This window comes from Pongo abelii, chromosome 16, assembly GCF_028885655.2.
Source record: "Pongo abelii isolate AG06213 chromosome 16, NHGRI_mPonAbe1-v2.0_pri, whole genome shotgun sequence".
Taxonomy (NCBI): domain Eukaryota; kingdom Metazoa; phylum Chordata; class Mammalia; order Primates; family Hominidae; genus Pongo; species Pongo abelii.
The window spans coordinates 94,938,789-94,953,661 of record NC_072001.2 but is presented as its reverse complement, the minus strand read 5'-3'; positions in this window follow the sequence as shown (position 1 = coordinate 94,953,661).

Below are 14,873 nucleotides of genomic sequence, written 5' to 3'. Positions count from 1 at the left end.
AGAACTTGAATGAGAATAGAGGGTGTAATGGCGGGGGTGTTGTTTTGCCATGGCATTTAAATATAAACTGCTTCATCCTTCTGTGGTTCCAGACGTGATCTCACCCAGGCTTGGTGTCGCTTTGAGATGCCCCCACCTTGTCTAGGCCACCTCCTATCTGAATTGCCTCCCCCCATACTTGAAGTCTCTTCCCGTTTTCCCCACTTCCTGAATCACTGGCCACACCATTTCCGGCCAGTCCTATGATGAGAATCCTTACTGCCCCCTCCTTTCTTCACCACACCCTCCCATCACTCAGAGCCAACTTTTCTGCAGGATCTTTATGTCCCCCTCTTTCCCTTCCCATCACTTTGCATCATGGGGTACCTCCCCACTTCCTCCTGAGAAGACCCTTGACAAGCTAGCTCCGTTCCCTGCCTCTGTGACGATAAGCTGCAAAGCTGAGCCGAGACTTTACTTGTCTATGAATGGTGACCCCATTGCTAATGAAATGTGCCGAGTGCGTTATAGTCTTCAACTCTTATTTACATTCTTTGTAATAACAAGAGCTAATGTTTACTGTGTGATTATTATGGCCAGACACCATTCTCAGTGCTTCACCCGCATTTACAATGTAATCCTCACAACGATCCTCTAAACCAGATACTATTATTAGCCTTGTTTTACAGATGAGACAACTGAGGCCTAGAAAGGTTAACCTGACCAATGTCACTTGTCTAGTAAATGGCAGGGCAAGTCTTTGAAAACCAGGATGTCTGCCATCATAGCCCAGGTTCTTTATAACTACATACGTATTATCTCATTTATCACCCAGTGTGGTTCATCTCATGGGGAGGCTGGGACTTATGTTGTTCCTCTTTTATAAAGCCAGAAAGGGACAAAACTTGCATCCATGTCCAGCCCTTTTTGTTCTTTTTTGTTTGTTTGTTTGTTTGTTTTGAGATGGAGTTTTGCTCTTGTTGCCCAGGCTGGAGTGCAATGGTGCGATCTCGGCCCATGGCAACCTCCGCCTCCCGGGTTTCAGCGATTCTCCTGCCTCAGCCTCTGGAGTAGCTGGAATTACAGACATGTGCCACAACGCCTGGCTAATTTTGTATTTTTAATAGAGACAGGGTTTCTTAATGTTGGTCAGGCTGGTCTCGAACTCTGACCTCAGGTGATCCACCTGCCTCAGCCTCCCAAAGTGCTGAGATTATAGGCATGAGCCACCACGCCCGGCCAGCCCTTTTTGTTCTGTTCCACAGTGCCTCATGTACAGACTGAGAAGGGCACAGGCTTTTTTTCAGCTTAACCATTTATTTTAGATTAAAAAATTAGCTGTCTTTAGAGAAATCACACACTTTTGCTGCCAGATAAAGGATTTCGGATTAGGGTTGTGGATTCTTCCTATAATTAATGGTAAGTAGCCATGAAAGTAATCCTGTGCCTGAAGCCTTAAGAATCATCAAAGTCAGCCTCAGGGAAATCAGGCTGCAGCCTCACAACAGTCAGAAAGAAGGCATTTAACAAGTTCAACTCCCTTCCTTCTTTGCTCATCCTTTATTTACTTGTAGATCAGGGCTCCAGGGATGATAAGGTGCGCTTATGAGCACCAGGTGCTTCTGCTTGGCATTCCCCTAGCCCCGTATGCAGACAGAGGAAGCAGCAGAAAAATAGTAAACATCCTTGTATCTGTACAGCACGTTAGTGCTTAGGAAGTACTTCTATGTCCTATATCTCAGCTGAAGCTTACAACAGGGAGAGCTGGTCTTATTAGCCCCTTTTTTTCTCAAAAGAAACAACAGCAGGTGGATTTTGGGAGCTCACCGCCAGCAAGTGGCAGGAATTGAGTCTACATTTGCCACCCCAAATTGGTGGGAGTGAGAGGTGAAGCCAGCTGGACTTCCTAGGTCGGATGGGGACTTGGAGAACTTTTCTTACAAGAGGATTGTAAAATGCACCAATCAGCACTCAGTAGCTAGCTAGAGGTTTGTAAAATGCACCAATCAGTGCTCTGTAAAAACGCACCAATCGGCTCTCTCTAGCTACCTAGAGGTTTGTAAAATGGACCAATCAGCACTCTGAAAAATGGACCAATCAGCAGGACATGAGCAGGGACAAATAAGGGAACAAAAGCTGCTCCACCCCCCCAACGCTGTGGAAGCTTTGTTCTTTCTCTCTTCACAATAAATCTTGCTGCTGCTCACTCTTTGGGTTCGTGCCACCTTTAAGAGCTGTAACAGTCACCGTGAAGGTCCGCAGCTTCATTCTTGAGGTCAGCGAGACCACGAACCCACAGGAAGGAGCCAACTCCTGACACAGGAGCACCGAGGAGGGAGAGAGGGAGGTAGAGGGGGTTTAACCCTTCCTTGAACTGCAGTGCCCCCTCCAACGAGCCTCTGAGATAGACGGTTGACACTCATGTGAGCAGCAAAGCCAACAACTTAAACCCCATTAAAGGCCTCAACTGGGCTTCCTTAAATGTGGCCTTGGAGAAATGCTGTAACCACCACTTCCATGCTAGGACCTTTTTCATTCATCTCTCCCTCTAGTGGTGGATGGTGAATTTAGGAACAGGTCAGTATTATGAATGACTCTAGAACCTTTATGATTATTTTAGCCTCTCAACTACTTTCTGGACTAGATGACTTTTCAAGATGAAAATATTGCTAGCTAAAGCTGTGGTTCCCTGATTCCTTACTTTGTTGGCTACTAGAGGTATTCTAAACATTGAGAAGCCAAGTAATCTTAAAATCTGATGTAGGGAAGCAAAAAAGAAAGTGGGGTGACATGGGAAGATAAACTGGCTTTTGGTTCGTAAGATATTAATGAGCTATAGGTAAATGCTTAGTGATCAGGATTTGAAGAGCTTTTCTCCCTCATTTTAGAGAGGACCGTCTGTTCATTTTGGTAGGATTAACTATATGGTCGTGGAAAAAAACGACAATATCTTCCTCTGTTACTGGGCTGTGGAAGATTTCCCAGCAAGCAGCCTCAATGTAATTCAACACAATGAGAAATTGTTGTTCAAGTAATTCACATGAAGCATCTTTTGCCAGCTTCAATTTTGTTCACAGGCAAATACAAAGTTGAAAAATAAATGCAAAGAATGACTTCTGATTGTTACTGGGATGGAAAATAGATGCTTATATTCTCACCCCGTGAATTTTTTTTTTCTGAAAATGCACCAATCATATGTTGTGTCCAACCAAGCATAGAATTGGGGCTAGGCCAACTTCTTTGGCTTGAAACTAATATTTGGGCTGAGTTGAAGCTTATTTTCTTTTTCTCAGAGTTTTTCTCTCCCCACCCCCATTTTCCAATTAGCCTGGTCCATATGCCTTTCTACCAAATAGCCTCCGTTTGCTACTTACTATATTCATAGTTTCATATTGTAAATTATATCTCTTAATTTGAATGTGCCCTAAAGCTCAGCAAAGAAGTGAAAAGGATAAACATCAATGTAGATACAATTCTAAAAAATGGTGAATTCAAGTGGAGAAACAGAAGAAAGAAGAACATTAATGGAAATAGAAAGAATTGATATGAGAAAACCAGGGTTTTAGGAATCTGTTATATTTACAGAAAATGAGTTTTGAGGTAAAGGAGAAGGAATAGAGATAATAAACATTTCCCAATATTAGTACATTTGGGGAGATCATCATTTGCTACTTCTGTTGATATGCATATGAATAGAATTTGTTTATCCACATAGACTGTTAGCTTCTTAAGGGTATAGAAAGTGTTTTACTTTAAAAATAAAGGATCGGCCAGGTGCAGTGGCTCACGCCTGTAATCCCAGCAGTTTGGGAGGCCAAGGCAGTTGGATCACCTGAGGTCAGGAGTTCAAGACCAGCCTGGCCAACATGGCAAAAACCGGTCTCTACTAAAAAGTACAAAAATTAGCTGGGCATGGTGGTGAGCACCTGTAATCCCAGCTACTCAGGAGGCTGAGGCAGGAGAATCGCTTGAACCTGGGAGGCAGAGGTTGCGGTGGGCCGAGATTGTGCCATTGCACTCCAGCCTGGGCGACAGAGCAAGACTCCGTCTCAAAATAATAATAACAATAATAATAAAAATAAAGGATCATTTGTTCTCCTCAGTGCCCACCAGGCTCGTGCCAAGAAGCTTAATACCTCTGATTAGGACAGAAGAGACCCAGAAGGTGTCAATGTTTATAGAAAAGTTCCTTCCAGGCATTCTCCCCAGGGACCCTCCTCTCCATCCACTGTGCAACTACACACACACCCTTCTTGCAGCAAAAATTGTACCCACGAGCCCTTTTCCCAGACACAATGTCTTTCGTCCTCTCTCTCAGAGGTGGGCTTTCCCAGCTTTGCTCCTGGTCTCTGAAAAACGCACACAAACCTTGATATTTGGAGAGTGGGTACTGCTATGGTAGGCAAATGACATGAGCCAGCACTGGAAACCAGTTGAAGGCCCAACAGCATTTCCACAAAGGAAGCATGAGGGATAGTGATTATATGTCAAGAGTATCATGAGTTCCAAGCTCAGCAGAAAGTGGTCACAGCTGTCTGCCCTCCTGAGGGGTAGTGGGTGCCAGGCCTGTGTACCTCAAGTGGGCATGGTGCAGTCAGTGCATTAACCCTTGGACTGATCAAAGAGGAAGAAGAGTTTCTGGAGAACATACAAGGAGGTCATGGAAAAAAAATCTCCAGGGTATAGAATGCCACTACAGAGAAAGAAAACCTAAATTAAGAGAATGGGTTATAGAGACATCATATACCCATGGGAGAAAGATAAAAAACCTCTGCTCAGGATACATTTGTTTCCTGCACCCTAGCTTCCTTACGCTGCCTCCTTGCCATTCCTGCAGGCATACTTCTCTCCCATACTACAGCAAGTAGGAGGGTTGAGGAGTGAAGAAACAGAACGAGAAGTCTGTCCAACCTTTGATGACCTGTTATGGGCAGAACTGTATCTCCCCCAAAATTCATATGTTTCGAACTCAACCCCTACCACCTCAGAATGTGACTATATTTGGAGACAGGGCCTTTAAAGAGGTAACCAAAGTGAAACAAGCTCATATGGCTCCAATCCAATAGGACTATATCCTTATTAGAAGAGATCAGGACACAGATATACATAGAGAGATGACCACGAAAGGACACAGGTGGAAGGCAATTATCTGCAAGCAAAGGAGAGAGGCCTCAAAAGAAACCAAACCTGCCAACACCTTGATCTTGGTATTCTAGTCTTGAGAATGGTGAGAGAACACATTTCTGTTCTTTAAGACTCCCAGTCTGTAGTATTTTGTTATGGCAGCCAGAGCAGACTAATATATAACCATAACCCTCTCCCAGCCCTTCACACACCTTATACTCCTTCTGTGCTTAATTACAGTTCCTTGAGCTCACCATGCGGTCTCCTCCTCTAAACACTTGCACAGGCTGTTCCTTCTGCTTGGAATGTCCTTCCTTCCCCCTTTCTTCAGCGGGCTTACACCTACTAGTATCTTAAGATCCAGCTAGCGTCACCGCCTCCAGGAAGTCCTCAGAGAATACTCTCTCACTAACTGCCTCCTTACTCCCTCCCACCTGCTTCCCCTCTCTGCCTGAGCCAGCCTCTGCACAACCTAGCATGGATCCCATTGTGGAGAGCTCTCACTGTGCTTCTCCCTCAGCCTGTGGTCAGCGCCTTTCATTTCTATATTTTTGCCTCCTAAAAGAGCCAAGCCCAGAGTGGTCAGTAACTATGAGGAAGAGAACAAACAAGTGAGGACACAAGAAGAAGAAACCCTTCCTCACTGGAGCTGCCCAACAGGTATGGGACAGGAGAAAATGGCAAGAAGAGCCCGTAAGCATTAGGAGGAAAGAAGAAAAAGGACATGGTAGTGACAGTAGCTATAAGACTGCACCTAGCCAGGCAGGAGGTGAGAGCAAGAGGGATTGCCTAGAGCCTGGCTACTCAAAGTGTGGTCCCTGGGCAGCAGCACAGGCATTACATGGAAGGGAAGGAGAGAGAGAGAGGGAGAGGCAGAGGGAAGGAGGGAGGGAGGAGGATAGAGAGAGAGAGACAAGGGTGAGGGAGAGGGAGAGAGGGAGAGGGAGGGAGGGAGAGAGAGGGAGAGAGAGACAGAGAGGGAGGGAGGGAGGGAGGAGGAGGAGAGAGAGAGACGGGGGAGAGGGAGAGGGAGAGGGAGAGAGGGAGAGGGAGGGAGGGACGGAGGGAGGGAGAGAGCACGGGCTCTCAGCCCAGATGTGCTGAATCAGAATTTAAAGTTTAACAAGCTCTGCAGGTGTACATGACTTGAGAAGAACTGGCTTAGAATGGTATCAAAAGAAGCCTAGCGTTAGACAATTTTAAGCAGTATTTTAGTATTTATATTCATTCCCCTTTTTTATTGTATTTGGGGCTTTAGAAAAAAGGACTAAGAGGAACAATTGGCTCTAAAGATGATGCTGGTTATTTTCATTCTCTGGGAATCCTCGCACTGTGGAGTCCCGCAGGGAAGGAGCACAGACGACTAATGACATGGCCAGGGAACGGGGGAGTGGAGGAGAGGAAACCTGCCGTTTTATTTTGTGTCTGACTGTTGTTTTGGCGGCATATCTGAATCTCAGAATGAAAGTTGAGATACTGAGCTTCTGGATCATAATGGTTGCCTGGATTTCCCCCTCCTAACTGCATTTACCCAACAAAAATCCAGAGGCTGACAGGACATAAAAGGCTGAAAACCCAGGATCCCGACTATGGATGGTCAGTTTCTCAGGGAAATTACCCCTCACACAGGACAGATGGGATGACTAAGGAAGAGGAGTGTCTACTTCCTCCATAGGAAAAAGAGAGGAAGGTTCTGCAGAGGGGATGCTGGCTGGTTCCCCAACCAAATAGTCTGACAGTCACCTCCTGGCTGCCTGAGAATGACATTCTCACCTTGCTGAATCTATCTGTGCAATTGCAACTCCCAGAAAGGCGCAATGGGCCTTGGTGAAAGGTGTGGGTGGTTGCAGAGTATGCCCTGGGATGTAAAATAATGTAAGTGCAAATAAGGATGGGAAACTTTTAAAAAATTATCTACTGCTGGGTAACAACCCACCACAGAACTTAGTGGTTTAAAACAATACATACTTTGCTCAAGAAATCTGCAGTCAGGACAGGGCTTAGGAGGGAGAGCTGGACTCTACTGTCAGCTGGGATCATCTCATTTGGCACCTAGCACCTGGTCTACAAAGACAAACAGCTGCTGGTCAGAATAGCTGGGCCTCTTTGGGCATCTGTTTGTGGGCTCTCACCCTGATCTCTCCAGCATGATAGCCTCAGGGCAGCCAGACTTAATGCATGCATGCTCCCGGCTCCCAGTGTACCTGCCTCAGAGAGGGGGCCATGTGACTTTTATGACCTAGCCTCAGAAGTCAGCCATGTTAGTTCTGCTGCATCCTGTTCATGGAAGCAGCTACAAAGTTCCATCTGGACTCAAGACGGGAGAACACAGACTTCTCCTCTTGGTGAAGGATGTTCGATGTCACTTTGTTAGAAGAACCAAGGAATGAGGTATGTATTGCTGTGGCTACCTTTGGAAAATACAATCTGCCAAATACATTGAGAGCTCTGTGTCTTGGAATCAGAGTTTCCCATGCACTGTTTCAGGCCACAAAAAGACTATGGAATGTTTCAAAGTATTTAGTAATGAATTCACCTTTTATTTACAAAGAAACAGGGAAGCAAGAGAAATTCATGTCATAGTGTAACAGTACACATTGCTAGCTAGGCACCATAGCTTGCTCTTCAGTTAAACATTTAAGAGGAAGATTCTGGCAGATCCAGAGTACAAACAATTTGGACAGCTATATCCTTGTTGGAGAGGGAGTAAGTGCATATGCGTTGGGGGATGGTATAAAGATACATTGAGTCTATGAAAAATATTCTGTAACATGTAACAGGAGACTTGCTAGACCAATGAGGCAGAGAAAAAGCATGCCTGTTTAAGGAAAATCTAACTGCATAAAACAGAAAAAAGATTTAATCCTGCTTTTTTTGTGTTCTTAATACTAGGCAGTATGTACTTTGTGAAGTAAGAATGAAATTGATGAAAAAGGTGACACTTGAGATTCTGAGATTGAAAAGGAAACTGACATGTAAGAATTGAATTCAGGTAAACTAAAAATAAAATTGTGGAATCAAACTTCAATTCTGATGCAGTGAAGACCAGAACTGAAATCACAAAAAGCCAAATAAATAATGTAGAAAACAAGGTAGAGAAGTTTTCTATCAATGCAGAGAAAAGAAACGAAAAATGATGACAGAAAAGATAGGTAATTTGGTCCATCAAAAATAAAGACTTACTCTATGGATAAGAAGGACCCAAGGGAAATATAACCAGAACAAATGACGTTGCTTTAACATGGAGAAAAATGGAATGAAAACTTGAGCTAGAAAAAAAAATATACAACTTAAAATACTGCACCATGTTCTGGGCAAAAGTAAAGATGTACACAGACATAATCTAGCAAATTTGTTCAAATGGAAAATATTTTAAAATATTCTACAAACATCCAGACAAAACAAATGTTACTTATGATAAAAATGAGAATAGGCTGAATTAAGGGTACAGCACAAGACTAGATGCTACATGAGAAATGAGTAAAGTCTAAATGGTACTAGAAAGTGCTTATGACTCAAGCTGAAATGTTAATTTGCAAAGAAAACAAAAAGAGATTCTTAAAGATATTCTAGTCAAGGGTTCAAAAAAGATACCACCCATGCACTTTTCTTGAAAACATTAAAGATACATTCCAGTGAAACAACATGTTAAAGACAAAAACTCAATAGCAAAAATGAGTTCAAAAGAATTGTGATAACCCCAGCTAAACATACTAAATTAAGTTAAAAAAAGTTGTAAATAAAGTACAGTTGGAAATTTTCCTTGAGATAGAATAAAAGTAATAAATATGTCCGTAATTCTAAATGAAGTTGGCAAGAATGGAGGAAAAGGAGTGTATGTGGGAAAGAAGAGTATGAAATTCTTCATCTTGTAAAGTAAGTCAAAAGTTATATCATTCATGAATTTGATGATTAGAGAATGTATGCATTCAAGTGTGATCTTAAAAAATAGAATTTGGGCTAGGCACAGTGGCTCACACCTGTAATCCTAGCACTTTGGGAATGCCGAGATAGGCAGATCACTTGAGGTCAGGAGTTCAGGACCAGCCTGGCCAACATGGCGAAAACCTGTCTCTACCAAAAATAGAAAAAATTAGTTGATCGTGGTGGCACGTGCCTGTAATCCCAGCTACTCGGGAGGCTGAGGCAGGAGAATCATTCGAACCTGGGAGGCAGAGGTTTCAGTGAACCAAGATTGCACCACTGCACTCTAGCCTCACTGACAGAGCAAGACTCAATCTCAAACAAACAAAAACTGAATTTGAAGAATTCAAAGAAAATACATACTTGTAGAAATGGGGAAAATAAAAACCAAGAAAAACGTTAATAGAGGTTAAGTATCTCTTATCTGAAATGGTTGGGGCCAGAAGTGTTTTGGATTTGGGAGATTTTCAAATTGGGGAATATTTGCAGAGTGTATACCAGTTGACCATCTTCAATCTGAAATCCTCCAATGGACACTTCCCTTGAGGGTCGTGTTGGTGTTCAAAAAGTTTCGTATTTTGGAACATTTTGGATGTTTAGGTTAGGGATGCTCAACCTTTACTGGGCAGCGGGGGAACAGTATAATATAATAGAAAACATCACAGACTTTTGAGAGAGATACCTTATTTTGAAAGTGGTTCAGGCACTTCCTAACTTTGGTCTCAGGGAAATTAACTTATCTACTTAAAACCTGAGTTTTCTTGTTGGTAAAACTGGAAAAAACATACACTTCCTAGGGTACTTGTGGGGATGGATTATCTAAAGAACATAGTTCAGTGTCTGGCCCAAGTATGATTTGATAAATGAGTTGTTGTTGTAATTTGTTGCCATCATTGTTTTTTTCATTATCACGATAAAAGATTAAAAATACTTGCGTCTCCCTCTGTGTCTTTTCCTCAGGGAAGCTGTCTTGGCTCTGTTTTATGAACTCACTCCTCAATTGTAGCTGACATTTTAAATTCTTTGATTTGTATCCTGTTCTAGATTTCTGATCAATTCCACAGACTTGATTTTTATAATGCTCCTTTCTTTACCTATGATTAAGTGTGAGTTTTTACTCGTTTTCTTGCCTGCAACTGATTTCTATGTCAGTGTTGAGACTCAGTTTCCCTGAGCCCTGGCTGAGCAAAATCACAGATACCCAGAATAGTTACCCAGGATGGGAGGATGGCCAGTTATAACAATAAATGTAAGTGATTTATCTTCCTATATTTAAAATAGTAAGACTTCAGGATTGGGCTAAGAAAATCCAGCTATAACCTGGTCACAAGAAACTTATCCAAAACAAGGAGACACATATAAATAAAAAATAAAAGAATAAAGATTTACTGGAAAAACACAAAGAAAAAATAAAGGTATTAATGTTAACTTTATTCAAGACTGAGTACATAGCCGAAAATATTCAATAGAGCAAAGTACACATAAAAACATAAAATCATCAGTGATATTTTATGCATTAAATGTATAAATATATAAAACAAAGGTATATAAGAAGAAATGGACAGAAAGCAATTGTTTTATGTGAGCCTTTTATGTAACTATTGCTCTTTGACAATAGGAAAAGACAAAATATATACGTTTTAAATGATATGTATTATATATAATTAAAAGGTGTCTATAACAAAACCGATGAAAATAGAAAATATTTTCTAAAGATAAGCATAGAAAATGAACAAATTATTAAAAATAGAATTAGTAAAGTTGACATATGAGTTCAAAAACATTTTAACATAACGAGAATATATAAAGGTGAAGAGAAAAAATAAAATGTAAAAGTAGAAGAGAAATATAAAAATAAACAGGAGAATTTTAACAAATACAAAATTATTTGTTAAAGCACAGTGTTCATAACTTTGAAAAGTTTAATTAAACAGATATTTTCATGGCATAGTCTACCTAACCTTAAGAAAAAGGGTCATGAAACTTTTAGAAGAAATCCTGGAGATATATATGTATATGTATGTATTTTATTACTTCCAAAGATGTCTCATTTTCTGAAAATTTTACCAGTGATAACTTTCAGAATTTCAGAAAGACAGATAATACCATGTTATATGATTTTTCTAGATATAAAAACAAAAGCTGAGTGTATAAAGATTCATTTTATGAAGCCAGCGTAACATTGATCTAAAATTGACAATAGCACAACCAAAAGAAAATAAATACTATTATGATTTTGCAATGACATGTTAAGTATTGTGATGACATGATGAAAAAATGTTGTGCCATTCAAAAGATAGTGTTATTTTTCTTATAGGACATTGTGATTCTTAAATTTATATTAATAACCAGCAAAAAACTAAAAATTATTGAGAAAGGAGAATCAGAGCAATTTCAAGTGTGTAGGCACATCCTACTAGGTATTAAAATATATTACAAGCAACTGCAACCAAAGCAGTATGGTACTAGCTCAGGAGCTGGTAGGCAGATTGATAGAACAGAGCAATGGACCCTGAAATAAACTCTAGTATGTATTCCAGTTTAAAGTAAGGACTACAAAAATGGGAAAGGCAGAGATTATTTCTCAAATGGTTAGGAAAATTGATTAACTCGAGTTATAGCTTCACTATCCAGCAGCCCAAGACAAAAACAACAATAAAAACAGATGGATTAAAGAGCCCACACATAGACAAAATCTTCTGGAGAGGGTACGATATTCTAAGCATAAAAGCAATGTAAGTAATTGCAAAGGAACAGTTAGATAGATCTTACTGTTAACACAATTGAAAGTCCTTTACATCAAGGAACATGTTCACAACAATCAAATTACAAATTAGAAAAAGTAGTTGTAGTAACAGAGCAGAAAGATAATACTGAAAGAGTACATGAAGTACTCTTACAAATCAATTAACAAAATACTCCAAAAGACATGGGCAGAGGATCCTCACAGTAAACTTCAATGCAAAATATGATTATCTGGAAAAAATATTCACACTCACAACTAATCAAATACTGATTAAAACAGTTACAAGATACATTTTATTCACTCATTAAAATAGTAAAACATTTTTTAAAGAAAATTTTCTTTGCTGGTGGAAGTTTGAAAAGACTCCCTAAAATAAATTGCTGGCAGAAATATAAGTCCACACAACCTCTGTGAAAATTTATTTGGTACTATCTATATAGGTGTCAGAGGCGTTTGAACCAGAGCAACTCCATCTTGAATAGCAGCTTGGTAAAATAAAGCTAAGACCTGTTGGGCTGCATTCCCAGTAAGTTAAATGATTCTTAGTCACAGGATGAGATAGGAGGTCAGCACAAGATACAAGTCATAAAGACCTTCCTGATAAAACAGTTTGCACTAAAGAAGCCGGCCAAAACCCATTAAAACCAAGATGGTAACAAAAGTGACCTCTGGTGGTCCTCACTGCCACACTCCCACCAGTGCCCTGACCGTTTACAAATGCCATGGCAACGTCAGGAAGTTCCCCTATATGGTCTAAAAAGGGGAGGCAGGAATAACCCACCCCTTGTTTAGCGTATCATCAAGAAATAACCATAAAAATGGGCAACCAGAGCCAGGGACTGCTCTGTCTATGGAGCAGCCATTCTTTCATTCCTTTACTTTCTTAATAATAAACTTGCTTTCACTTTACGGACTCACCTCAAATTCTTTCTTGCGTGAGATCCAAGAACCCTCTCTTGGGGTTTGGATCGGGACCCCTTTCAGGTAACGTAGGTACACAAATTATCATTTCCTTTGGCTCAGTAATTTCCCTTCAATGAATTTAAGAAAATAGTCAGACACATGAACAAAAATAAGTATAATGCTTTGCTTATTGTTTAATACTTATTGAATATTTCTAATACTGAAAAATTTGAAAAACATGTTCATTAGTGGGAGACTGGCAAAACTACCTTTTCAAGAAAAGACAGTATACAGTCATTAAAAAGATCTTTTCTAAAACTTTATGAAAGAAATTTTCTTAGTAAAATAAGTGACAAAAGGAGGATTTTGAATTATATGTAGGGTAGGATCCAGTTTTTGTTACACATACAGACACATATTTAGGACAATAGGTTCTGGAGTTAGAATCAAAGTACCGGGATTTGCATCACAACTCACCACCTACTAGTTTAAGAACATGAATAATTTATATAACCTCACTAAGCCTCTGTTTACTCATCTTTAAAATGGTAATAATGAACCTGTCTCAGCATGCTATTGTGAGGACTAAAGAGTATTCAGTGTCAGGTGCTTAGTATACAGCCTGGCTCATAAATGGCAAGTTTTACATTCACATACATTGAGTTATCATTAAAATATATATATATATGAAAATTACAACTTATAAAAATTTTCCTTAGTATTAAAAACATGTATACACATTTTATAATGCATTTTTGCCTAGGCTAATGGGCAGCCTTCGACAAATATCTCATGTACTCTGCCGCAGCTTAAAGGCATAAAATGAAACCAGGGCTGCTGTAAAAACCAAAATCCACCCTGCTAAACTTACATTGAATAGGAGATCAGATATGTGCCGCTTGTGCTCACTACTTTCTAGGTCTTTTCTCTGTAGGTAAATGTTCTCCCATTTCCTTGTCCAGAGCCTTCCTGCTAAGTATAATGGTAGCAAGGGTATCTATGACACAACCCCCAAGGTGGTGGCCACCCCCATTATCCCCCATCCTGTGGACGGAAGCTAAACTTATGGCCAGTGCAACCCTTGTGGAGTTCCAGATCCTTGAACAAATTATCAGCAAATCTGGAGTTATCAGTTAAGGACGATATACTTTAAACACGTAAGAAAACTAAGATTTCTAGAAGTTGAGACAAAGTTGAGACAAAGAAAAAAACAGTGCTTCTGTCCTTTCCATGTTCATATTAAAGAGAATGTACAGAGGCTGCATCATTCTTGCTTTGTATTCCTATATTTAAATGTGTTGAAAGAAAATTGTAGAGACAGATATGGAACTGATGGTAGAAGAAATATGAACAAAAGGAAATAACCAGGTTCTTCAAAACTGGATCATGAAACAGAAAAAAGTCTTCTCTTTTCACAAGAAGTAAAGCCAGGCCCTCCTTGTAATAGAAGATTAACATGCCACCATCCTGAACAATTATTCCTCAGAGGCAAAATGTCTTACATGCATTTCCCAGGGGCCAAGAAGTCATCTGGGATGGGGGTTGAACTTGGGAATCAGTGTGATAAAGGCCAAAATGAGATGTTGGAACAAAGACCAAGTATTGAGTCTTCGAACGTCAGTGTGATGTGAAGCCAACACAAAGGCAGATTAATATCAGGGCTTGAACTATGAAGTAGATAAGGTTCAAGCTGAGGTCATTTGTTGTACTAATATATTAGAAAGTCTTAGAGGTCGATAAAACCTCATCGTCTGAGAAGAGTCAGGTACAGAAATTTAATTATGTTAATAATATTAGGGAAAAAAACCAATGTGAACTCACAGCATTAAAAAGCAATATTTTTTCCTAGCTATGTGTTCCAACAGCAGTAGCATTTTGGTTACTGCCTATGATTTGGACAGGAGGCAAGGAAATTAAATACTGGGTAGAAGAGGGCAGTTCCCTGGCAAAGGCCCCACCCTCAAGCCTGGAAACCCATGGCCCTAAATGAGAGCAGGCATTCCTGTTTTTGTGCCCAAATGGTGCCTTTTGGCCTGCCATGCTCCCCTATCCTGTACCCATTATCCCAAACTCCAGGATCCACAAGCAGAAGAGCAGAGGAGCAGAAGAGCTGCACAGCAGAGGAGAGAAGAGAAGGAGCGTCTGAATGTTGAGACGAGTTCAGCTGGGGACAGTTGGAGAGGGGATCGGCTGCTGG